Genomic DNA, 25,533 nt, shown 5'->3' on the forward strand with positions numbered 1-25,533 from the left:
AATACACCCTGATTATTCTGCTCAAAAAAAAAAAAAAAAAAAAAGAAAAGTATTCTCTCTAATGAGAATCCAATCCGCAGTCAAAACCCAGCATATATTTTTGCCCACGTAATGCTCATAAAGAAATTTAGAGTCATTACTCCTCTGTGCTTGCAATTTTCTGAGAATTTAGGATACATTTTTATTTTAACCATCTATAAAAATTTAAAACTTACCTTGCAGTAAATGCAAACTCTGTAAGCAATATGATTAATTCAGACTATGTGTGAGGTGTTGCCATTAATAAATAATGGTTATTGGCAGGGCAAATGCTTCATTTAATTCTTTCTTTTTTTCCTCTTTCCCTTTAGAGACAGGTATGTTTCTGCAAAGGGGGTAACATTTTTAAAATGAGCTTGTTTTGGCATGTATTTTTCATGGAAATACAGACCTGGGTCTGTATTCTGGAGTGTCTCTTCGGGGGTCACCCAAATACACCATGAATATTATTTACCAGTAAAACAGCTTGACCGTGGCAACTGCCAGGTGCCCACCTAGCCTCCTCCAGCCTCCCACACCCTGTCCTTGACAGGGCAGGGTGGAAAAGCTCCTAACCTGTGATAAGAACATGGAAATCACCAGTTACCATCATGGTCAAAAACCCCTTGACTAGGGGAAATTTATTATAGTTTATTGTCAAGTAAAAATAGAGGAGCATGGTGAGAAACAAAACAAAAACAGCTGCCCCTCACCTGCTCCTTCTTCCCAGGCTCAACTTCACTCCCAGCTCTTCCACCTCAGCACCCTGAGCCCTGAATGGTGCGAGAGGCTGGCAGTGGAGGTTGTGGTCTCTTCGTAACAGGTAGCCTCTGTCCCTCCTTCCTCCTAACGAGTTCCCCTTTCTCCCTGGCTGCCATTCTTCAAGAACGCTCCAGTGGGGTGCAGTCCTCCAGCAGCAGACATGGGCCCAACTTGGGCCACAGTTCTGCCAAAAAAACACCTGTGTGGGCTCTCCATGGGCAGCAGCATTCTTCAGAGCACAACCAACTGCTGCAGGGGCCTCCGTGGTCTGCAGGAGGACTGCTTCACTGTGGTCTTCTCCACAGTCTGGAGGGCAATCTCTGCCAAAACCTTGCCTCGTAAACACAACACAGTGTGGTAGATGCTGGATGCCTTCACTATATGTTCTTTTATCATTAGAAATAATGGATTTTTTAAAATAAACTTTAGAGTAAAAATTTGAGCATGATGTTAATATAATAAAGTATGCTAGCCCCAGTAAATGAAATGTTATCTAATTGTATTTATTTGATTTCACAGTGGAGAAGATTTTAAAAATGACTAATCTAAAGATTAAGAAGAACAAAAGGCAGGCTGCAGCAGGGAAAAGGTAAAGTTGCTTTTGTACTTTGCAAGATGTGGTAAAGTATCAGCCTTTTAAGGCCAATAATAATTCAATTCTCTGATTAAAAAATGAAAGAGGTGAGAGGAAATATGTGAATGAAAGGATTATGGATAATGTTGAGTTCTGCTGTGCTTCTGTTTTTAAAAGGCAACCAAAGTGCAATATCTTGTTATATTTCATGTGTGCTAGAAATGAAACAATACATTCTGGGATAGCTCAAGTTTCATATGAGAAAGATTTTTAATTTTAATTTTTATTATTATTATATATTTTTTGAGATAAAGGGGCTACATGAAACATTGTCAGGTTGTCAGGACTTGCATTTTAAAACAGAAGTGCATCAAGATTCTGTTCTGGGTCTTCTATGTTTTTTCTGAACTGTGAAGTGATAGACTAAGCAGTTCTCTTAATGCAGTAAAATTTAGTTTTGCATTGCATTTTGTGGATGCGAATGTAGTACTTTCTTTAAATTCTGCATTCAAAGCCTGGTTAATATGTTCCACTTATACAAAATCATAATGTGATTAAGTTGGATAAGTAGTTAGAAAACTTTGGGGAACTTTTTGTTTTCATTGTTGCCACATAACCTGTGGAGGAGATCATCCACACTTCATGACATACAAAACAAATTGGATAATAGTTTCAAATTGCTATTATAAAATTTTGTTAGAGAGTGGTTGTTTCTGTTAATGACTGAAAGTCCACGGAGAATAAACTTTTCTTCTAGCATAATGGGGAAAAATATTAAAATGTTTTTCCATCAAATAAACTATTTTTAAAATAAGTAGAGATGTGCGCATGTTGAAAATTATTGCTAAGAGAACTGACATGTTTGACATCAGGTATTTTTCTCAGGAGGTGAGCAATCTACCAATTGTCAAGTTAGATGAAATCTTAAAAACCTTTATGATAGATTGACATTACATTTTTGTCACCTTTTCTGTGCATGTACGTGATCTTTTCTAAAAACTGGTGTAAGATAACATGCTATTAGCTTCTATGGTGAATTAGGAAAACAAGAAAATCTTATTTTTAAAATTCAAATGCTCTGCAGAAAAGTCTGGGGATTGTTTGTGGGGAGCTGGGGGTCAGTCTCTTCTCTTGGGTAACTAGTGATAGGACTAGAGGGAATGGCTAACAATCCTTGGCAGAGCTGACAGTCTTTCAGAATGTTCCTCCCTTCAAGGACATTAAGCCCTAATTAGGGTATCCTTTGATAAGGCCCTTTATTTAAAGAACAAGCTGACCTGACACTGACAGACTACCCATAAATAAATCTCACAGTGACTAAAATTGTGGCTCCATTGTGAAAAGGCTATTTACTAAGTGTTTATTTATTTATTTATTTATTTTTAATGTTACAGTCAAGTTTTAATCCAATTAATATTGTTGGATGTTGGGTGTATTTTTCAATAGTACTTTTCATTCAAATGCAGAATCCAAATGCTGAATTGTGTACTGTGTGAATTAAAATATTTAACTAATAGTATTTTTATCTACCTTTTTGTTTTTTATCATTCCAAATGTGCAAAGCAGAATCTTAATCCAAACTTCTTTCTTAGTAAGTCCACCACCAAAATGTTGAATCTTACTGTGCTGTTAACTTCTAAGTTTTTAGGTTCTGATTTCTTTGCTCTGCCTAAATTTATCATAATGCTAATGTATCTTTGTATTATTCTGTTTACTCTTTTTATGTGTTACTCCTCTGTCCTGTGGTCTAAATTACCTTAAACAGCATCTCATACCTGAAAATGCGGAAACTGTATTCCTTTATTTGTGTTTCAGTGGGCAGTTCTTTCCACTTGCAAGCAAACATAAATAAATCAGGTCAGTCTTCTCTGTCAAAGAGAGCAGGAAGCACATACACTGAAACCAGACAACTTTCCCCTAAGCTGCTTGTCCTAACTAACCCCAAATACCCCGTCTAAGATCTTTAGCACTGGCAGGTAATTGGTGAAAGAGACAGCTGCTGTCTTTCTCCTAACTTTGCTCTCCAATTTAAAATGCACTAGGTGAGTGGGTGAGTCATTTTTTTTTAAATAATTACTAACTTTTGACTCTGTTTTTAAAACCTTAAATATTCTCTCCTGTCTTTGGTAAGATTGTGGTTTTATTGTTGATATTGCTGATCATAGGACACCTGTGCTATTGCTACTATATGTTTTTGCTCCACTGTGATGAAATTCTTGTTTGTACACGAAAGTAGCGTGTGAAGAGTTCCTCTTTCACTTGTGTGTGTGTTAGCTCCCTGTCAGATTTAACCCCCCCACCTTCCAAACCAGTAATTTGCCTTTCATGCCAAATGCTATGTGAAGTTACAGTGTTTGAGTGGTGATCACTCATGTGGGTAACATTCAGGCTTACTGGATTGCCTGATTTTTCCTAATATGAGAAAATATCTGGATGCTATAATGTGCTGAAAAGAGATACCAGAGAAGAGACCTTGCGCTCTGTATCTCTGTTGTGCTCTCATGCCATCATTGGGTGTGCACCCCTTCCCCCATGTGCCTCTCTGTCATGCACTCTCTTCATTTTACCTCTGGCTCACTTGCTGTCTCTCATTGTCTTGGCTCTTGCCCTTTCACTTGCTGTCCGTCAGTCTTCTGTATGCTCCTTTGTGTTCAGTCATGGGCACGTGCTCTCTTGCTCTGTCTTTCTCACACGTGCTTCTTCATGCTTAGTCTTGTGTGCTTGCCCAAGTCTTTTTCTTACACAGTCACATTGTCCCTCTTCATCTCTCATACCGTCTTGTGCTCTGGCTCACTCTACTTTATTGCTTCTTCCAAATTTCTCATTCACTTACACACTACGTACATCAGATACAGAGGCATACACTACATCAGTTGTTTATTCTAAATAGTGGATATGTTGAACCCTTCTTTGTAACATGTTGCATGTTTTATGGCTAATCTGATGATCCATCAGTGAATGACAAACTGCTCCATTAATTGGATCATTAATATTAATCCAATATTAATGCTTGGTTTTGTTTACTTCCACTACTTTATTAATATTATTCTCATTTTGTTTCAGAAACTCCAAGTGGAAAATAAAAAATCAAGTATTAGAGAATTTAAGGTCTTTGGGATTTGCTAAATTCAGTTAAGAACTGATTTCATTATTAATTCCAATGTCCAATAAAAATTGAATCTCACTGGGCAGGGTTTAAAATTCTGGCAAGGGTATTATCCATACAACAGCCTAGTCTGTCAGTGGCTAAGCATGTTGCAGTGGAAAAGCTGAAGTCATAGCTTCAGGTAGTACAGTAGTCCAGCAGAAGGAATTAAAATAAAAATAAAAATTAGGACTGTAGGCCTACTGCTAGCTAATATTTATCGACCGTAGCCTTGGTTAAATGATGTAAACACTAAGCAAATGTTTTCAGTAATATGGTCTATCAGAATTCATTGGAAGTTAGAACTGAAACGTGATTAAGGTCAAATATAAATTATTGAGAGCAAATAGTTACAGGTTAAGGAGTTGAACAAAGATAAGACAAGTTAGTAACTACTTTCCTCCATCAGAAGGGATGATGTATGAAGAAATTACATATTTCCATTAACTTTTTGTGTGTTGCCTGCAATCTGCTTTGGAGAACATACCAGTTCCTCAACCTGAATTTATATTTATATAGTAAATTCCAGGTGTCAAACTTGTCTACCAACAAGTAGGTGTGTCAAAATGTTTGATTCCTGGGTTCTCAGTTAGAGGTTCTGAACCCTCTACAAAGAAAAATGGGCAGAAATAAATGGGTCAACTTGAAGTTGGGGGCAAATAGTGGTGGAGAAGAAAAAGAAATTTAAGTAAGCAGAAAATGTGACAAAAAGAAGTGGCTATCTCTGAGAGAAAAACAAAACAAAACAAACAAAAAAAAACAGGAATCTGTAGGTGCTGCTAAAAGACTTCATGTAGACCTTCACTCAGCTTGATGCAGAAAGTGGGCTTGTCTTATACATGTATGGAAGACTGGTGACACTGACTGTGTAGCTTTGTGTCAAGGAAGCTGCAGCATAGTCCTGACTGTACGTGATCGTCTCTAGCACAGAACACAATTATCAGATTCAGTTCAAAGAGAAATTCCAAACTTTGGTCAAACATACATTGAAGGTCAGCTTATGATTTTTTAATTATGTATTTTGTTTCCTAGAGATCATTATCATTATAGATGAAATGGCAAAAATTTTTATCAGTTTACTGAAAGCACAAGTAATGCAGTTGTAGAGGCTAGTAATAACGTGAAAGAATGCAAAATTATTACACAAGTTTATATTTCAAAGAATCATTCCTGATTCTGTTTCTTATACAGGAATATCAAAGAATGGCATTCATTCAATTGAAATGAGAGTGCACTATAGCAGTTTCCAAATATTAAGATTGCTGGAGGGAACTCCTGTAACAATAAGTATATATCTTCCAACATACTTAGGTATGCACAGCAGAAACCGATGCCATTTACAACAAAGTGTATTGGTTCTTTTCTTTGTAATCGTCTGTCACTTCTTGTCTGGTAGTAACATGCATTATTCATTGATAATAATTTATATTTGTTATAGTTTTTGAATTTTATAGAGGTTTTCCTCATTATTGAAACATTATGTACACAGATTTTGTTAAACTTGGAACTTAGAAAATGGAAAGAAGTGGTTTCAAGTAGAGTATTTGGAAGATCATAAGAATGTGGATGAAGAACTTCATGCTTCTTGTCATCTTAAATGAATTTTATTATTTAAGTTCCTCTTTGGCTGTATATAATTGCTTTATAAATATTAAAGTGTCTAATAATCACTAATATTGAAACTGTGAAGGTTTACGGATATCCTCAAGGCAAAAATGGCAGGGAGAGTAACATTTTTAGCTAGACCAATACAGTTAAAAAAAAACAGGCAAGCTTTTGGATATGAAGCCATTTTCTGGCACCTACGCAAAAAGACACTTAAATAAGGCATGAAATAAATTCTCTTATGTTCCTGCAAGATCGAGAACTGTTGCAAAACTTTCATAACGAGTTATAATGTAGTTCAGAAACATCTGTCAGTGCTGTTGGTCTAAATTTCTTGATACTTTTAACATCCATTAATAACTTTTTTCCATTTAATAACTTTTTTTTTCTCTCTAGATTTATAGTTTAAAGAAAAAAATAGCCTATCTCACAAATATTTTCCTATTAAAACTTTATTAACAATATATCTTCTTATTAACAGTCTCTTATTTAAAGAAAAGCAAACAGACAATATATATAAACAGTAATGACAAAAGAGCCTCACAACATTTACATCCATATCTTTGTTTTTTTCTTCTTCCTCTTCTTCTGAATGTTTGTGTAGAGTCTGCTTCCAAAGAAAAAATGTTGATGGCTTTATTTCCTCTTTCACATAAAAGGAATATTTAATGCAAGAGGCTATCACTGAAAATTGCAGGTTCTGACCATCTCCTAAATTCCTGGTTTTATGCGTGTCTGAGTATTAAAAAGAGTAGCCACTGGGTGGCTGCTGTGGTTGAGAGAATAATGAAATTCTTTGTAATGGTTATAGCATGACATTCTCTTTCAGAGTGAAGAGTGCTGTAGTGGATGAAGATCTTGATTTTCTTCTGTTATGGATTGTCCTATCATATAAAAGAATGCGTTTTATGTGATATAAAAGTATCTTTAAAAATGTATTGGAACTCTGAGAACCCACTTGCAAGAATCTAAATGATTTTCACTTCATTCTTGAACAGGGCTAAGTGCTTTAGTTGTTATTACTGAATATAATTTCATCCTGTAATTAAGTAATTCAGTGTGAGGCTAATAAAAGTTGTGTTTTGCAATTTGTGCATAAGAACAACAGAAAATATCATGAGAATCACCTTGACTAATTTTAAATTAATGAAATAACATTATCCTTAATGCTTTGCTGAAAGCAATTTGCAAATTATGTTAAAAAAACAAACAAACAAAAACGTAATGGGAAAGAGTAGTTTGGGGGTTAAATAGTAATTAGTAAGATTAGAATAGTAAGACGGAAATAAAGGAGCAGTGCTTTAAAAGATGTCAGGGTAAAAACTTCCATTCTCTAGAAGGATGTTCTTTCACTTAAAAAGAAAATTTTGGGTGTCTAGTGTGGAGGGGGACGGTAAGCTGGTAACAATGTCACTACTAGCAAAGACTGGTACTTGGAACAAATGACAATTATTTGCTCTAACGAGTAATTGCCCAAGATTAGGAAAGGTGCTGGGGCTATATGGGTGAAATTATTTTAATCCCCTTAAATAAATAAATAAATAAATAAAAGTTAAAAAAGAAACAAAAATCACTTCAAGATTCATTTAGAATACCTGACTACAAGGTAACATTCAACGAAATCAAGCCCTTCATGATGGATAGATTCCACTGCAATAGTGTAATCTTCAAATTGAGAGTGGAAAAATAGTAAAAGAAAGTGTCAAAAATGAGACTTCGGAAGAAGTAATGAATTCTTTTAAACTAACTTAGTACTTAAGAAGAATTAAAAAAAGAAAATGGCAAATGTAGTAAAAATAGCAAAAGAGTAATAGGAGAAATGGCAAGGAAAAAAGGAAGATATAAATACCGATAATAGGGATAACCAGATATGTAACTCCATTGAAGAATGGATTTGATTATTAATTAGCTGTGGTCAGCATGCCACTATAGAGGTGTTCGTGTGGAATGGGGGAAGTCTAATAGACATAGGAACATATGTCTAGACATAGGAACTTGATCTGCTTGAACCCCAGCTCTATAGATTAACTAACGAAAGTAATCACAAAAACTAAGATGATGTTCAGAGAAAATAGAAAGGAAGCTAAGATGTGTGGTCAATAACATTGTTTCTTGAGTCAGTGAAGTCTGGAAGAGATACTAAGGAAGTTCTGATGAGGTAGTTTTTGGAAACTGTAGATCTCTCTAACAGTATTAAAGGGAAAAAAGTAGATAGGAGTGTTCATTCTAGTAATATATGACATTTTAGCTTTCTAAATATGGATTATGGGGAAAAAAATGGTAGTAATAATCCAATAGCCTAGGTACTTACATTCAACCAGTATCTTCATTGATTTCTTTGCCATGACAAACCTGATATTGAGGATTAAGAAAAATTTTAGGAAAAAACAAAAGAACTTTAGATCCTATGATTCTTCATTGATTTGCTTTAACTTAAATGGGTAAACAGGAAGAGATCTTTAATGCCCTTGGTTTTTAAAGGGCAAACTCAGAGAAATGAAATATTTACAAATACAACACTGAGGAGCCCAAATACTCAAAAGTGAGACATAAATTCAACATGAAAATTTGTTTTTGTTCCAAGAAATGTAAGTGGAAAGAGGGCCTGCAGCTGTCTGGAAGAGTACTGACTTCCAAAAGGGTAGTAAGGAAAGAGGATGCGAGAACCCCAGAATCATAGAATGGTTTGGTTTGGAAGGTACCTTAAAGATAATTGAGTTCCAAGCCCCCTGAAAAGGGCAGGGACACCTCCCTGGTGCCCAAGGACCAGGTTGCCCAAGGACCCATCCAGCCTGGCCTTGAACACTTCCAGGGGTGGGGAAGTGTTCCACATCTTCTCTGTGGGTAAGTGCATCCACAGCTTCTCTGGGCAACCTGTTGCTGTACCTCTCCACCCTCAGAACAAATAATTTCTTCTTTATATCTCAACTAAGCCTCCCCTCTTTAGGTTACTCCTTGCCTGTAAAGCAATTCCGTGTTTCTCTTAGATAAACATTATTTTACCTAAAGTTACTTAGTAATGCACCAGGAATTTATTCAAAATAGTATATTGCTTTTTGTGTGTAGTAATATTTCTAACTAATTTAAAATTTATGAATTTATGTACTTCCTTGAAGTAAACTTACGTTTTGTCTTCTAATCTTTTCTAAATGAAACATATTTGGTAAGGTGTCACTCTCAGCTCTGTTTCCAAGCAAGTGTTGGAAATAGTTGGAGAATTCATTCAAAATTTTAGTAAACTGCACCAATTTTGTGATTCTGGAGATGAATGAGGTTAACATATATTTTAGTTCACATTATTTAAGAGAGAACCTGGTGAAAGCAGTATTGGACCATTTGCATGGAATTTCTGAAGTGCCTAAATTCTCCATACAGATAAGAATGTTTGAAATGGATTGGTTTTCACACATGCCAAATAGTGTATGCATGACTTCCCTGTTTAAATGCTTTATGCTTCCTGAAATTTGGTGACTTGTTGCCTTTTCAGGTGTACGTAGAATATGTGTTGTTCTAAGACATTAGAAAACAAGAAGAGAAATTATTTTTGTGCCCTTATTTCCTTTGTTGGGGAAAGGGGCATAGGCCAGTAAGATTCTGAACAACTGAAATGTTAAAGCTTGGGGGCGTTGCAAAAAAATGACTACGTATATAAGTCTTTGCAACTGTTTGGAGCTGCTTTTATGAAAATGGTAATATACAATGAGAAGTAGTCCATGGAAACTAGTGCCTAGAACAAAAAGCCAATGTGTTTTTTCTTTATTATATAATGTTCAATTATATGTGCCCGATAGCCATCCTGTGCAAAGAACATATCAAGAGCTTTAAACAAAATCTGATTATAGTTATATTCAAAGCTATTAGAATTGATTTCAGAAAAGCTCTCCCTAACATTTACAGAGCCATTTGCAATTCTGGCTATAGCGGTGTGGGGGAGGAGGGGACAAAGAGATTGTGGTCTCCTAGAGAACACAAACCATTACAAAATCTTTTCTTACTCTTTGCTCCTTTGAATCTCTGTGGTCAGTAATTCTGAGAAATTCCTTTGTTACCATTAAGATGGCCAATCCTTTCAGTTCTCTGAAGTACACTTGTCTAAAGCTAAACCCGTAAGTATAGACTGTGTTAGAGGGAGGACTGCCATTTGTCTGGAAAATAGGAATTAAACCTGTGTTATCCTCATTGTGTTCTGTTAGGGTTTCTAGAAAAGATAGAAACTGCAAACAGTTCAGCTTGATTTCCATATCTGTGTGGACATACAACAGGTCAGGTGCTTGGTAATTCCTTATTTTGTAGCTTAACCATGCATACGAGAGAAACTGACTTCTTACCAAGAGACACAAATGCACGACGTATCTAACTTCAAAACTGCTCACTCAGAATTAATTTGCTGTTTGCTAAGAAATGTGCAGATGCATATGGAGTTCCTTTGTCTTTTTTTTTCCTTTCAGTGCCATGAGCACTAGGTTAATTGAGGTGCTGGGTACTATCATTTAAATGTTAAAATTGCATTGTGGTTATCTTCTTCAACGAAGATATGTGCTTTGATGTAATAAGCTTGGCATGATATTTGTTTGTAATAAGTGTGGTAAAATCACGGTCAATCATATTTTACAAAATCACAGAACCATCTAGGTTGGAAGAGGACTCCAATATCACCTACTCCAACCTCTGACCTAACACTAACAAGTCCTCCACTAAACCATATCACTAAGCTCTACATCTAAATGTCATTTAAAGATTTGTTACAGAAAATGTCCAGTGCCAATCCATAAAAAAAAACAAAAAAAAAAGTAATAAAAAGGTGTGCTTGTATATATATGTATTTAATAGTGGAATTTTAATTTGCAAGTGTAATTATGCAAATACCCAAAATATATTTGAAGGCTTTAAACTTATGCTGGCTTCGTTTTTTTATAGCAACCTTTAATCTGAAAATAGACACAGCTCACAGCCTGTTAATACAAATATATCTTCATCAGTATTAATTCATCTTCAATCCATCCATGATTCTTTTTAATTTTATTGACCACTTCCCATCCCAAAGTTAGAAAGACATAGTCTAGAAATGAAAAATTGAAAACAAGTGGTCTGGAAATTAAAAGTTGTGCTTAGATTGATCATAGCAACTGTTAAAAAAGTTTCCTATTATTGTTTTTAAGACGTTCATGAAAATTTTAACTTCCAGGTTTAAGGTTTCCATGATTTGTCTACTGTAGCATGCAGTAGACAAGCAAACATATTGTCCTTATCATTCTGCTTTCTCCTGAATAGGCAGAAGGCACGGTACAAAAACATACCTGGTACAAAAGGCTTGACAAGCAGAGATAAAACAAGGCACTTACAAAGTTGTAAGTTGAGAAAAGTAGTGTTGCAGTAAACTGACTGCTCCATCTGATCCTCCTGTGCACATCGGATTACTTGTAAACCATAGCTGGATGCAGACGTTCTGTGTCTGAAGAAACAGATTGTTCTACCATTTTCTGAATTTGTATTGACCATGTCTTTCATCTTCATTTTATGACAAGATCAGTTGACTGGACTTAAAAAGGTCTAGGAGCTAATGCTTTACCTTGAAGGCTTTCCATCATAGCTGTTTTTTTCCTGGTGGCTACAGCCTATTGCCTTTTTTTTTTTTTTTTTTTTTTTTACTGCCTGTAGTGAATTGAGCCTCCTGCCCTAGAAGTGAAGAATGGGAGATAGTTAGAGAAAGAATGAAGTGATAGTGTTCCCTCCTTGTCACATTCATCCTGGTTTCCTAATAAGGGACTTTTTAAAATTGAGCCTTGCGCTACTGTGCATCAGGAAGAGATCTAAGCAACCAACAGGTGACATGCATAGAAGTTTGCTGTGGTAAGTGGAAAGTTTAAATTCGTGATTTAAACTTTCTGGCTCAGCTCTGGCCACCAGCCAGAACCTTTTGGAGCCGGCCGGAGCTAGCTCTGCTCTGACATGAGGCAGCTGCTGGGCTCTGCTCACCCCTGCAGCCAAACCCTTACCATGTGTACCCAGTACACAAAGCTTGGCTGGAATGCTACAGTACAGTTCCAACAATTTGTAGAATCACAGAATGGTTTGGATTGGAAGGGCCCTTAAAACCATCGAGTGCCAACCCCTGCCATGGGCAGGGACACCTCCCACCAGACCAGGTTGCTCGAAGTCCCATCCAGACTAGCCTTGGGCACTGCCAGGGATGGGACATGCACAGCTTCTCTGGGCAGCCTGTGCCAGTGCCTCACCACCCTCATAGTGGGTGAAATTTGTTTAATGCACTTCTTCACAGATTTAGTCTTAGTTTCTGACTCTGCCCCTCCACAGGCCTGGAAAACTCTTCTTTAAAAAAAATTCCCTCTTCTCCAGCATATTAGGAACAAAGGGCAAAACAACACCCCAGTGCTCAGATCATTTTCATTTGTTACTTAGCAAGTAGTCAATTCCTTTTCAAGAAGGGATTAAAGCTACAGCTGCCTAGAGGAGCCTGCTAAAAATTGATCAAGGGAACTGTCATCATCTTTCTTTTTCTCTTATGAAGTATGTGTTTCTGTATGGACACCACTGGCACACAGAGATGAGGTAGGAATGGAGCACAGATGTGTTAAAACTTCAATTAAAAGCAAATTTCAAGCCTTAAGAGAGGTGATACTTTGGGATAGGGTGCGTGTGTTTTTCTTTCTTTGTTTTTCATGAAAAGCAGATAAAAACACTCATATCCTTATGGACAGTACTTAATAAGTTTATCTTTTTATATGACGTGAGGGTATGGAACTGGATTTGATTTTTTTTTGGACCCATACAAGTGACTGGAAATTTTGGTACAGTTGCCAGAGACAACATCTGATTTTTTCACTGGTCTCTATTGCAAATTATATTTCCATCAGAGTACTTTTCATGACGAATTGTTCATGAAAATGCTTTCAGGAGGTAGAGCACCTGCTGAAGTCCTGCATTGCATATTAATGTAAAGGTGACAGGTCTTGCAATTCTGGTGTGATGTTCAACTCTGGCAACGTGCAAACTGCTTTTTGTTAATGAATTGTGTTAAGTAATGCTTTACTATTTTATGTATGTAATTATTAATATGTAAATTACCAATGCAGGTTGGCAGTTTGGCAGAGCAAGACCTTTTTATAGTTTGTCTTGTTTAGACTGAAGAAAATCAGAGGCAGTTATGGAAAAAAAAAAGAAAAATGACTGAAATGTATAGTTGCAATAGTAGTAAGCTGTGATGTAGGCATGAAACATTAGTTAAAATCCATTAAATGTTTATTTAGTCAAATAGTGACTTCAGTCATGCAACAGAATGGTTCCCTGCTAGTTCAATAAATCTAATGATGCAAAGCCGTAGCTTTCCTGATGTGTTATTGGTTTACAACCATTCAAAGGATACTACAGTGTGCAAATGGCTACTTCATTTCTTGATGCCAAGGACATTTAGCACAGCTAATGGGGGACCAAGACAAAAAAGGCTGTAAATTATTTTTGATGTTTGGAGCTCCTGGATTAGTGAAAAACTAAGAGTTAAATCTCGGTGTCTGTTGCAGGAAATCTGTGCTTTTGGGTCTGTTCTTGTTTTAAATATTTATTGCCATATGAAATCAGGCTGTGTCTAGCAAAAACATTGGAAGACTTGCAGAGAAGCAGGATCCAGAAAGATTAAAAATTTGGGCAAGTGCTTGGGTTATTGAAAGACCAAAGCAAATTTTGTCTGTAGACTTTCAGACTTTGGAAAGAGTTCAGTTACTTTTTGTTTGTGATTGCTATTTTCTGTCTCTTAATGAAATAAAATAGAAATCCATGTGTTCATATGAGATGTTAATTTGCATGTAATTATGAGAAATAATGATTCGGAACACTTCGAATCAAAAACAGTGATAGGATTCAAGTTTCCATAAAAATATCATTTTTAAGTGGTAGTTTTAAGTCCAGGTTCTTTGCATTTCAATATGAAATATAAGACTTTACATCAGAGATTTTACATTACTTTACAAGCTATGTAATAAGTTGTAATAAAAACTTTCAATTTTAAAAAAAAAGAAAGAAAAAAAGAAAGAAAAAATAAAGATAACCAGCTGATGCACTGCCTGAGTACATTATTTTCTCAGCCATTTGCCTCATTTTATGTACAGCTTAATATGTATTTTCTCTCTACTTTGTCTATAAATATATATTTTCATATCCATAAGAATATACTCATGTTCTTAGTAAATGAAGGCATGCTTTCAATAAATTGAATGTCCAGCTGGCTGAAGATTTAAACAGAAAAAGGATACAAGAAGATATTTGGTAGATAAACATGTTCTTGTTTAGTCTTTTTTGATACTGATTGTTTAGAACTCTGAATGCTTGCTTATGCTAGCTTTGGGCTGTTCTTCAGAAAGTCAATCAGCACAGTCTAGATGGTGGCTTTGATCTTTGTTTTTATATTTGTTTTAAGAGACTAAAAGGCACGAAATTTGTGATTACATGGTTTGTGAGATCATCCCCCCCTCCACACAGTATCCACAGATGGTTTAAGGGGACTAAAGAAAGGCTGCCCGCCTGAGGTTTTGACATCTTCATTATAGTCCCAGGAGGCTACTTCATAAACATCAGCATTTTTGCAGTTGTTCTTGCAGGTGCTTAAAGGAGATTGTGGCCTTTCACCTAGCATAATCAGCTTCCTTTTTTTTCACAACATTTACTATTCCTTTGCATAGCCTTATTGTTTTTTCACAGTGCTCGTAAAGGAAAACTTAACAAATTATTCCAACACCTGCTTGCCACAAGGCAAACACTGATCTTCATGTTAGTCCTATGAGAGCTTACCACAGCCTCCCTAAGGCACATTCATCATGCAACTAGACGTCATCAGTCTCTGAAGGAATGTGATAGTGACTTGCTTACTTTCACATCGTGTGTCATCTGCACTGTGCAAAATTTACATTTCTAAACTTTGTATTTTATAGTTCAGTAAATAATAAAACCAAATTTTACAGACTTTTGGCAGAATATTTCTTAGGTCCAAATCCTTACATTTTAAATCACCTAAATTATGCTTGCTGCATTTGTCTGTTGCTTTTATGCATATCATTTTCCCATGTTTCTAGTTATGCTTCTCTATGCTTTGGATAAGTGGATAAGTATGATAACCAAAGTTTGTTTGTAATTTAAAATATTTATCAGCATGAAGAGTGATGCAATCCATTTTTTCCAGATGTGCCAACCTACGCAAAATAATTCTGTTGATCAGTGAGGATTCCTGATTATGTTCAGTGAAGGAAGATAAATGAGAAAATGCTGATTCTTGGATCACTTCTGATTCAGAGATAATAAAAGACTTTTGAAACTTTTTTGTCTGTATAGCGACTGATTCATAGGCAGCCCTGTAATAAAACAGCAAGACCTTACCATCTCATGGGTGTTTTTTTTTTAGCTGTATAGATGAAATATGCGTATGTGGTTTCAAATGAATAGGCAATAGTCTCCACTAGAACTTGCAATGACTTGAACCTCTCTGTAGAGTCTCAGTAGGGAAGACAGATTTTGAAACATAAATAATCAAGCACGAGATCGGGTTTGATTTCACAAGCCAGTATTGTGGTCTCTGTGTTTGTAAGTAGTGTATTTGTTAAATGGTAAAATTAAATGCTTGGTTAGTTTTGTTTTGTTGTATTAGAGAGCATGAACAGAACAACTGAGGCAGGTTTCTCTCTGTTTCTGCGTATGAGACAATTATAGCAATTTGTAAGAAATGTCAAGCTTGAAAATGTTTGCTTACTTGTTAATAGCAGGTGATGCTTGTAAGTTATGCATCCTAGAAAAGGTGGATAACACTGTTGCACACTGTATTGGGGGGGTGGGGTGAGAGAGCGGTTGTGGTGTTTGGCTGCCTAGCACAGTAGAACCACCACACACACACAGATTTAAGGTTGCATGGTAAAGTGGGCTTCTTTATCTAGCTGTCTCTGAGCATACATATTTTAACACATAAGCATGCTTTTCCATGAGAGTCATCAGGGGTTACAGGTGATTTCAAGGAACTCAGAAATGTGCTGTATGAGAATAACGCCAGAGGGATCATTCTGTTCAAAGAAAATTTAAGAGCAGGAGGTCTGGAATTTAATCCCTAACTAGAAAGTGGAAAATAAAACATTTAGATACTGCAGACTGTAGGTCAACTTTTATACAGCAAGAACAAGGAAGGTGTATGGTTTGAAAACTTCATTTTTAGCGACAGACTTGTCCAATCAAGAAGTCAACAAAGTGACAAAAATAGGAAAAATAGAACAAATGGAATGTACTTAAAATAACATGATTTTGAGAACAGCAACAAAAAAAAACAAAACAAAACACAAAAATGTGAAAGAAATTATTTAATTGCCAGTGCTAGAATAATATACAAGAATTAGATTTGTTTATTTATCTGCTTAATAACAAACTAACTAGAGAAAAAAACTAACTGAGAGAAGGAATGTTTAGCAAATTTGTTTCTCTGATGAATGAACAGAGCTATAGCCCTGGTAATGGAAGTGCTCAGCATTGCTTTTTTTCAAAGTTCAGCTTTGAATTTTAACTGAATTACTCTGGCCAAGCCCCCAGATAGTTGATCCCCAGTGTCTCAAAAGCTACAAATGAACATGATCAGAGATCTAGAAATCTTTATCTGCTAGGTACAAGTGAATGAATTGCAGCTGCTTAGTCCAAGAAGTTTAGGAAAATTCTGAATATTTAGAAACATAGATATTTGACCATAAAAAAGTCTGCTACACAGAGAAAGGTGTCCATTTCAGATTTGGGCAATGTATTTTAAGATATGTAACAGATATAAACTGAAAGAAAGAACTTCAGACAACACCTTAGGAGAAAAAATATATATATAAAAAAGTAATGGAATCATACAGGAATGGGCTACATGTGACCATGAGTTTTTAGAGTTTTTCCTACTAGAATTCTAGAAATATCATTGTCAGGACTACCTAGAGATATAGCTTTTCCTGTCATAGTGCTGAGAAATGAAGCATGTGAAATGCTGAGGTCCCTTTTAGTGTAATGTGAATAAGTAAGTGGCCTAAACCAGAATGTTTTCTAACTAGAAAAACTTTTTTTTTTTTCCTTGAAACAAAATTGTTTCCATCTTTGTGAAGCCATAGGAATAATAATAATAATAATAATAATAATAATAAAACAAAAATGAAAAAAAAATCAAAAATTCAAAAAATTCAAAAGTTCAAATTGTAGTATACCAATATTGGATGTGTAATTCCCCAACCTCAGTCATATCATTTGAACCCAGGACAGTGTAGCAAACTAAGTGAGTTGATTCTTGTGAATTGTTTGTTCATTGTTTGATTTGTTGGTTGTTCTTTAAAATGACTTCAAGCTTTGGAAGTCAAGATTAGAGTTTTGGTTGAGTTATGAAAACAGGTTTCAAAAGTGATTTGAGAGGAAGTGCAAGTGCGGTCACGACAAGTTGCAAATTTTATATTTATATTTTATATTTATTTTTATTTTATTTTTTATTTTTATTTTTATTCATCTTGCTTTATTAAATGTGTCATTTTCTTGCTTGAATTCATGTCTGTGTGCAATAATATCACAACATAATTCAGTTGTAAATTTAAGTAGTTTCATGTTACTGCTGTCCTTGTATTTTATGTAACAACTTCCTCTTTGCTTAGAAGGTTGTTGAATTAAAAACATTAACAACAGAGAAATGACACACCTCCACATTGCAAAAAGTAAAGAATATCTGTAGAAATCCTGAACTTGAGTTGTTTGTCCTGTACCCATACCATGAGTGACAAAAGAAAATATGCCATTCAATATGCAGAGTTCAGGAATGGCTGACCCTTTGTGTAAATAGGACCTCTTTATTCAGGCCTCCAGAAATGTAAATATACTTAACCATGAGCAGAAAATAGATTTGCTGTTCTGAAGTTTGAAGTGGCCTTTAGCATATCCCTCACATTGTTGAATTTTAGTTATTAGCTATAAAATTTAAGCTTTGTAGCATGATTAACACAAAAGGTGTCATCTACTGCAAGGCGTAAAACTAATTCCTAGTTGCTGCCATGATAGAATAAGGGATTGATCAGTGAGATTCTTGAAGACAAGTACTGTGGGAAGAATTATTTTTTCATGCATATATGTGTTTGTACATGCACACACACATAAATTTATCATGAAAGGGTGCTTATATTTTCTGAAGCAAAGGATTGTTTGGAAGTATTTATTTTCTCTTAAAAAAAAAAAAAGCTCAATATGAATTTGAAATGGCTGTATAACTGGCATAATTCAGCAGTAGTCTCAGTTTTAAGAGAATATAATTCTTGACTTTAAGAATATAATTACATTTTCAGTCAAAATAAAACTGAGTGCATGTGTAGAGTTTAGAAACAAACAATTTTGTTTTAAAATCTTTATTATGAAAGCTTTGTTAGCAGCTTCCTGGTTGAAATTGTAGCAATATTTTCAATTAAAACAGGATTCAAATCTTACTGTTTCATGCTTCAATGACATTTGACAGGAAATCCAAAGTTCCAACATGCTAGATCTTCAGAAGTGTAATGTATTTTCCAGTTGAATTTATTTTTAGTAAACTATTTTCTCTATTAGAAGAAAAAAAATTCTTCTGTAGAAGTTCACAGTGAACTCATTTGTGGATTTGTGGAGGTCTGGCATAAAATCTCATGCATATCCGTATTCATGTATTTCAGGTAATCACAAAACAAGCTATAACCACATTAAAAAATAGGCTAAGTTGTCAAAATACCCTGGATCCATTTATTTTTAACATCTCCAGTGAGTCCATGTGATTCCTTACCTCCTTTCCTCTAACCTTTCAGGTAAGATTCAGGTAACCTACACAAGTTTCCTGTCTTTGGGCTGGTTTTATTTCCTTCTCTTAGGTCTGCTGTTTAATTAAGGTTTTAGTTTGCTTTGCTATCTTGAGTGGAAACCCTTCTTGTAGGTCTTGTTTCAAAAAAAACCCAGAAATTTCGTTAGACTTACTTGCTACTTTAAAATTGGTTTTCGATTTCTGAATTAGGGTTATTTAGTGACACACTGCTTCAGATATATTGTTTTTCTCTTTATATTTGGCAAAGAATTGACATTGTGCAGCAGGACACTTAACTGGGGACTCTTCCTGCAGGTATGCTGTTGTTTAAGAAACTTTTGGTCTTGTCAGACACAGGACACAACTTTAATATCCACTTCAGCATGACTGGGCTGCAAGCTGGCCATCTTGATGTTTTTCCCTTTGGGTTTCAGCTCTTGTCTGGCAGGTGCAGCCCAGGTGTGGAGGCCCAGAGGGGACGTCCTGGATGATCCTCTTGGTGAGTGCTGATGTTCGAAGTACCCTTGGGCAACGGTAAGGTGATGTTACACCAAACGTTTGATTGAAAAGTTTTATTGACAGCAGAAGCTATTCTGGCTGAAACTGATTGAAAGTTGTTTATAACGGGGGCTATTTACACCTTGTTATTTTCCAAAGAGCTGAATGGCCCACAACATATGAGGGAGAGAGAGTGTCAGAGAGGGCGATAGACTTAGAGGGAAAGGTCCGGATCACTGCCCGTGGTTCCAGTGATGTCTCTGGTCTGTCTGTGATGGTGGTGGGTGCACACACGGCCCCTCAGAGCTGTGACATTTATAAGCCAGTAGCCATTACTTTGCATGTGCAGAACCTTTTAGAAAGGTGTTTGGAGAAAGGTGTTGCTAAGGCCTTCCCTTCTGCCCACTGGCAGGACCACAGATGCAGAGATGTCTCAGATGGTTTCCAGGAGGCTGGCCCTGGAACAGTGCTCTCCTGCTTTTGCAGGATGCTCTTTTCTAGGCCAATTTAAAATGTGGCTACAACCTTTTCTGCTGAGAGTTCGAGACATCATCCTCTTTTGCTTCTTAGTCTCTTATACCAGGTAGCCTATAATTCCCTGGAAATGGGAGTAATAGCTCTCTTCATAGCAGACTAGCTGAGATTTACTCAGACCCTGCTGTTTGAACAGCTACTGAGGCCTCCCACAGTGTGAAAAGTGCATCTCTGCTTGCACAGTGTGTGACTGCCATTTGTGTTTCCATTCATGTTTTATCCTCTTCTTCCTTCACTTATGGCCTCTGTTGCTTTACAGACTTGGGAGAAGATGGCAAGAATAGTTAAAAGAAGGGAATTTCAGGCAAGGTAAGTTGTATTTATTAACTCAGAGGAATGCTGCATTTCTTAAAAGAAGAGCATTAGTTACTGCTTTCACAAGGGACGGCCTAGCAATTGCACAAGCGTCCTATGCCAGGCAATAAGACCTTCAGAAAGGATAGTTTCTGAGACAAACTGGGAGGTGTAGGAAGACACTAGCTCAGTATTTGTAAATCGTTGTACTCAGACTAGGTGTTCACTGGGGAAAATACTGAGTAGAACCGAAAGACAAGGATTAGATTGCCTTCTGCTTCCAAGACTGCAAGTAATAATGTCATTAAATGGACTTGTGAGGAAAAGTTGATGTTAAGTTACATAACAAGGTTCAGGTAAAGCTTTCCACAAGAAGTTTATAGAAAAGAATATGCTAAGCAGCTGCTGTTAGTATGAAGTATTAGTTGTGGTGGTGATGGGTGAAGATTCGTGAAGAATGAATGAGAGAAATGAAGTAGAAACAAAGCTTATTTTTATATTGATGACTACAAATATTTAATGATTGTTATTCCATTCCTTCCCCAAAATGTTTTCAAAAAACTAAAGCAAGCTATGGTTCTCAGTTTCTTCTAGATGATGATGATGATTTGATGAGGAGAGCCAAAACTTTTAAGATTTTGACTTAAAGTCAAAGATCAAGAAACTTCCTGGAAATGAAGAAAAAGGAGGAGGAAAACTAAGAGATATTAAGAGACACAAAATGCAACAGGGAAAGATATATTGAATTTTCTGTGCAAGCATAAATTCCTCCTAATTAATGTAAATGTATTAGAAAACACACTAAGCAACAGGATTTGTATAATAAATACTGCTATTCTTAAGCATTTTTGTTAATAACAGAAGTAAAACAAAATTCTGTGCTAACAGAGTAGAAGAAATGAAGCTACAGAAATAATAAATTTCCCTTTTAATCAGTTATACATGTATTGGTGTGGAGTAAAGAAGAGAGCATTGCAAGTTTTTTTTTTTTTTTTTTCCCATAACTTTATCATTTCGGTTTATAACTGAAGGCATATGTCCTTTACGCACCGGCTTCCTCTTTTGTGTGTTCTGTGTTACTATGTTGCTGTTTTTAAAATGAAGGTATGTTTATCTGGAAATGCTTGAAAAGTAACAGTACATTTGAATAAAATTGAGTAGTATATTCCAGGGGAATTTTCTTCAACAGTACAAAGAGACTGTTTCCAGCAAAAAAAGTTGAGAAATGAGATTGAACTATCATGTCAGTTGATGTCTGTGCAGAGTGAATCTGCTTATTCTGTGTAAATGACTGCAGAGGTAAGGTTTTCCAAGTTAGGACAGCGTGATAGAATGATTGATCAAACTCTTTTCAGCTGATGGGGTAATATAAAAACAAAAACCTACCTCATTCAGATTAGTTTTAAAAGATAAAGCTTGAAGTGCACAATTGTAGAGCAGATTCTCACTGTCTAATTCAGTAGTGAAATCACAAGACTAGCATGTTGGGACTTTCCAATTATCTTCCCACATGCACCTTGTCATGGCCAGCCTAGGTGGCAGTTCCATGAGCAACTCTGCCTTTGGAGCCAGCTGGGGAAGTGTCCTGAGAATCACAGAATCACAGAATTTCTAGGTTGGAAGAGACCTCAAGATCATCGAGTCCAACCTCTAACCTAACACTAACAGTCCCCACTAAACCATATCCCTAAGCTCTACATCTAAACGTCTTTTGAAGACTTCCAGGGATGGTGCCTCCACCACCTCCCTGGGCAGCCCGTTCCAGTGCCTCACAACCCTTTCAGTAAAGAAATTCTTCCTAACATCTAACCTAAAACTCCCCTGGCGTAACTTTAGCCCATTCCCCCTCGTCCTGTCACCAGGCACATGGGAGAACAGGCCAACCCCCACCTCTCTACAGCCTCCTTTAATGTACTTATACAGAGCAATAAGGTCACCCCTGAGCCTCCTCTTCTCTAGGCTGAACAAGCCCAGCTCCTTCAGCCGCTCCTCATAGGACTTGCTCTCCAGGCCCCTCACCAGCTTGAGAAGGGACTGTGCAGATAAGATGCTTCATCTTCTGGCATGCTGTGGTACAGAGTTTCCTGTTACACGTTCACCATACATGCTCAGTGCATACTGTTAACAAGATTTAGAGATTTCAGTACCTACAAAGTGCCTACACTTTGTTTTATGTAATAAATTTATCTAGCAATAGCTCTGATTTGGTAAAGTGTTTATATTTAATTAGTATTAATTAATATAAACTAGATTATTTTTAAAATGTACATTATCATTGAAGTAGATGGGAAAGTATGTAACAGTGAAATCTTGTCACATTCTCTTGACAGAGCAGTGAACTTTTTCATGATTTGCTGAATCATCGTATTTTTCAGTTCTGTCCTGACACAGCAATATTCTGAGGCTGATTATCATTACAGCTACTGCTGGTAAGCGCAGACTTGGAACTTGTGGTTCTGTGGCATAGATGACTGTGGGAGTGATATGAAGGACCTGTTCCCTTTTTGTTGCTCATTTCTAGTAATTATGGCTCCAAAAAAATTCTGTTCTTTCCAACAGGAAAAAAGACAGATGTACCCTTCATTCCTTTTCATTCCTTTTCAGTGATATCTAAAAAGAAATTCAGTACTCTGCAGTAAAGTGACTGTGGACTGTTACTGTTTTGTCAAGTTCTAGTAATTCTTTGGCTTGACCCTTTCAAATATTCATAATAAGTGTTTTTGTTTGTTTGGTAGTTATTATTTTGCATATGCATGTATGTTGATGTTTTATTTTTTAAATATCAGGAAAGCATGTAAGTTTTTGGTCATATTCCTGTTTCAGCTTTTTGCATTTTACAATGTGAAGGTGAAACTTCAGTAAGGTAGAACACCCTTTGATTTAGAAGATATCTAGGTTCTACAAAATGCATAGTGTCTGTTTGTTGAAAGAAGGAGTGTAAGCCTTCATTTTGCTTCTAGCTGTCTTATGATGAGACTGTCTTCAAAACAGTGATTTGCTGGCTGAGCTGACAGGAGACATAAACATGCATAATTATTAATGAATAATTAATAGAGATAAATGCACACATAATTATCTGTAATCTGTTCTTTGAACATGGATCCTACTTATAACTGAAAATAACCACCCACCTTCCCTAGAGTGTCATAATCAGTTATTTATGGTGCTAGTAGAGAAGGACATACAGTGCCTTGGGTTATAGTAACACTTATAGTGGGTGGCTGTGATATAATATTTATTAGTACCTTGTGATTTTCACTGTGACAGAGAGGAAATTCAAATGGGTCTCTTAATACTTTCTGGATTACCCTATATTCCAGAGGTAGTGGGGATGGAGAGGTGTCATAAAATATGATTATTCCTATCTGGGTCACTCTACAAGCTGTATCATATAGCTCTGTTGTTAACATTTTATCAGCTACCGTGGCCTTAAAACTAAAAATTCACATCAAAGCACTGGTTGCATGTACTATCTCCTGTGAATTTTTATTTAACTTTTTTTGTTGCTATTGGCTTGATAGCTTATGTTTATACCAAAGTGTTACTGCTATAGGTGTCAAACAGCACACTGCAGTTGGCCCTTTCTAACACCAGAGAGTATGCTGGCTGAAGAAGAAGCGTTTCCATGAAGCAAGTCAGTAAATGTCCATATCAGAACTTTGCCCTCTTGCTAATTGGGCATACAGACTTATCCATCCAGACCAGTTTACGTAGCAATTTTCAAAGATTTCTGCTGGTTTCTTTTAGTTACAGATTTTATTTTCATTTTAGCTGATTATTCTAATCATAAAAACTTCCTACTGCTTTTTCTACATACACATATTCAGTTTGAAACATAATGCTTTTTCCATATTAACGCATAAATTTCTATATTAATGCATAAATGTCTCAAACAGCTGAATATATAAATAAACAAAACATTTTTTTTTCTCCCTAAGAATGACTTTGGAAATGAAAAAGTGACTAATACTCAGATTCAAGATTGCCAACTAAGGAAAGCTCATTTATCTCTACCTCTCTGACAGAAGCCATTTTAAACTGATCAGTGTGAATGCCGACATCCAAACGTACTAATGTAAAACATCTACTTGTTCATCCTAAAACTATATTTATACTTTTTGTTTTGTATATTATACTAGTAGTCCTAGTGATCTTACAGATTTTTGTTTGTTTGTTTATTTAATTTTTTGCTTCTCAGCAGTATGTGTATTAAATATCTGGAATTGTCAGACAAAATTTTCTGATTAAATTCAATGGTCTGCAAAGACTAAGCAAGTAGGATCACAATTTAGTGTTGTTATCTCTAAAACAAAGAAACTTTCTCCTCTGTAAGTATGTAAGTATAATGATTCATATGGGAATGACATCCATTATCTTAGTCAACATTTCACATATGACAGAAGAACAAAATTACTATCAAGGCTAATTGCTTTTTATTTAAAGAGATACACCTAAATATTTATATCAGTACTTACCTCCTGATTCTCTGCTGTTGTTTTATAAATGTGTGTAGTTATGAAAACAACAAATAAAGCTGTTTTCTAGAATATATACAATCATCAGTGCATAATTCCCAGTATACTATAAGGTCTTTTAATTTTGTTTTATTGTTGTCAAATACCACATATGTTTTGAAATCCAATAGCAGAAATGACAAATTATAAAGCAACTTTGCAAATTCATGGGTTCACTTTTGGCTTGTTTTACTGGGGTACCCTAATATTTCTTTTAACTAAATGAAAAATCTATTTATCAAAATACATACACTAGCTGAAGGATACCTTACATAAATACTAATGGCATCTGAGAGGGCTTTTTTTTTTAATGTTATTGTTGCTTTGTTTAAATTAGTCAGAGCTATTTAAATTATTATGAACTGGTAGTAGCATAAAATAGGTCATAACTTGAACGAGTGTGTGCTATGGCAAAATCACAGCCTTTGAAGACTGTGACACATTTTTTCAGCAAATACATCCATCTGGAAAACTGGGGTCAATCCTTTATGAATTGTAAATGAAAGCAGCTTTAAGTTTGTACAAGATCTACAGCTGTACTGAACGGAAGTTAAATCACTCCCACTGATCTGAAGGAGCCTTGCAGATGGTTTATGCCATTCTGCTATAAACAAAATCTTGTTTTTCATCCAGGAGGAAAAAAGTGAAGCTGTTTTCTTTGTAAACAGATGGAATCAGTTCAGTAAGGTTGGAAGCAACCAACCGCTTTGTTCCACCTCTGCAACAGAAGATTGGAAAAGAAAAAAATTGTAATCTAGGCTTCTCAACAAACAGG

General features: G+C 35.8%; 1 long non-coding RNA gene across 3 annotated transcripts in view; it reads left to right on the forward strand.

Annotated features, from left to right (window-relative positions):
* LOC140000680 (uncharacterized) overlaps window positions 1–24,800 on the forward strand; it is a 30,843-nt gene extending 6,043 nt beyond the window's left edge. For all 3 annotated transcript variants that reach the window (XR_011805811.1, XR_011805810.1, XR_011805812.1), the window contains 6 exons: window positions 1,300–1,369; window positions 18,797–18,925; window positions 19,353–19,417; window positions 20,210–20,259; window positions 22,575–22,673; window positions 24,183–24,800. This is a non-coding gene — a long non-coding RNA (uncharacterized lncRNA). The remainder of the gene's footprint in view (window positions 1–1,299; window positions 1,370–18,796; window positions 18,926–19,352; window positions 19,418–20,209; window positions 20,260–22,574; window positions 22,674–24,182) is intronic.
* Window positions 24,801–25,533: the final 733 nt, after the last annotated feature.

This window comes from Anas platyrhynchos, chromosome Z (assembly GCF_047663525.1).
Source record: "Anas platyrhynchos isolate ZD024472 breed Pekin duck chromosome Z, IASCAAS_PekinDuck_T2T, whole genome shotgun sequence".
Lineage (NCBI taxonomy): Eukaryota > Metazoa > Chordata > Aves > Anseriformes > Anatidae > Anas > Anas platyrhynchos.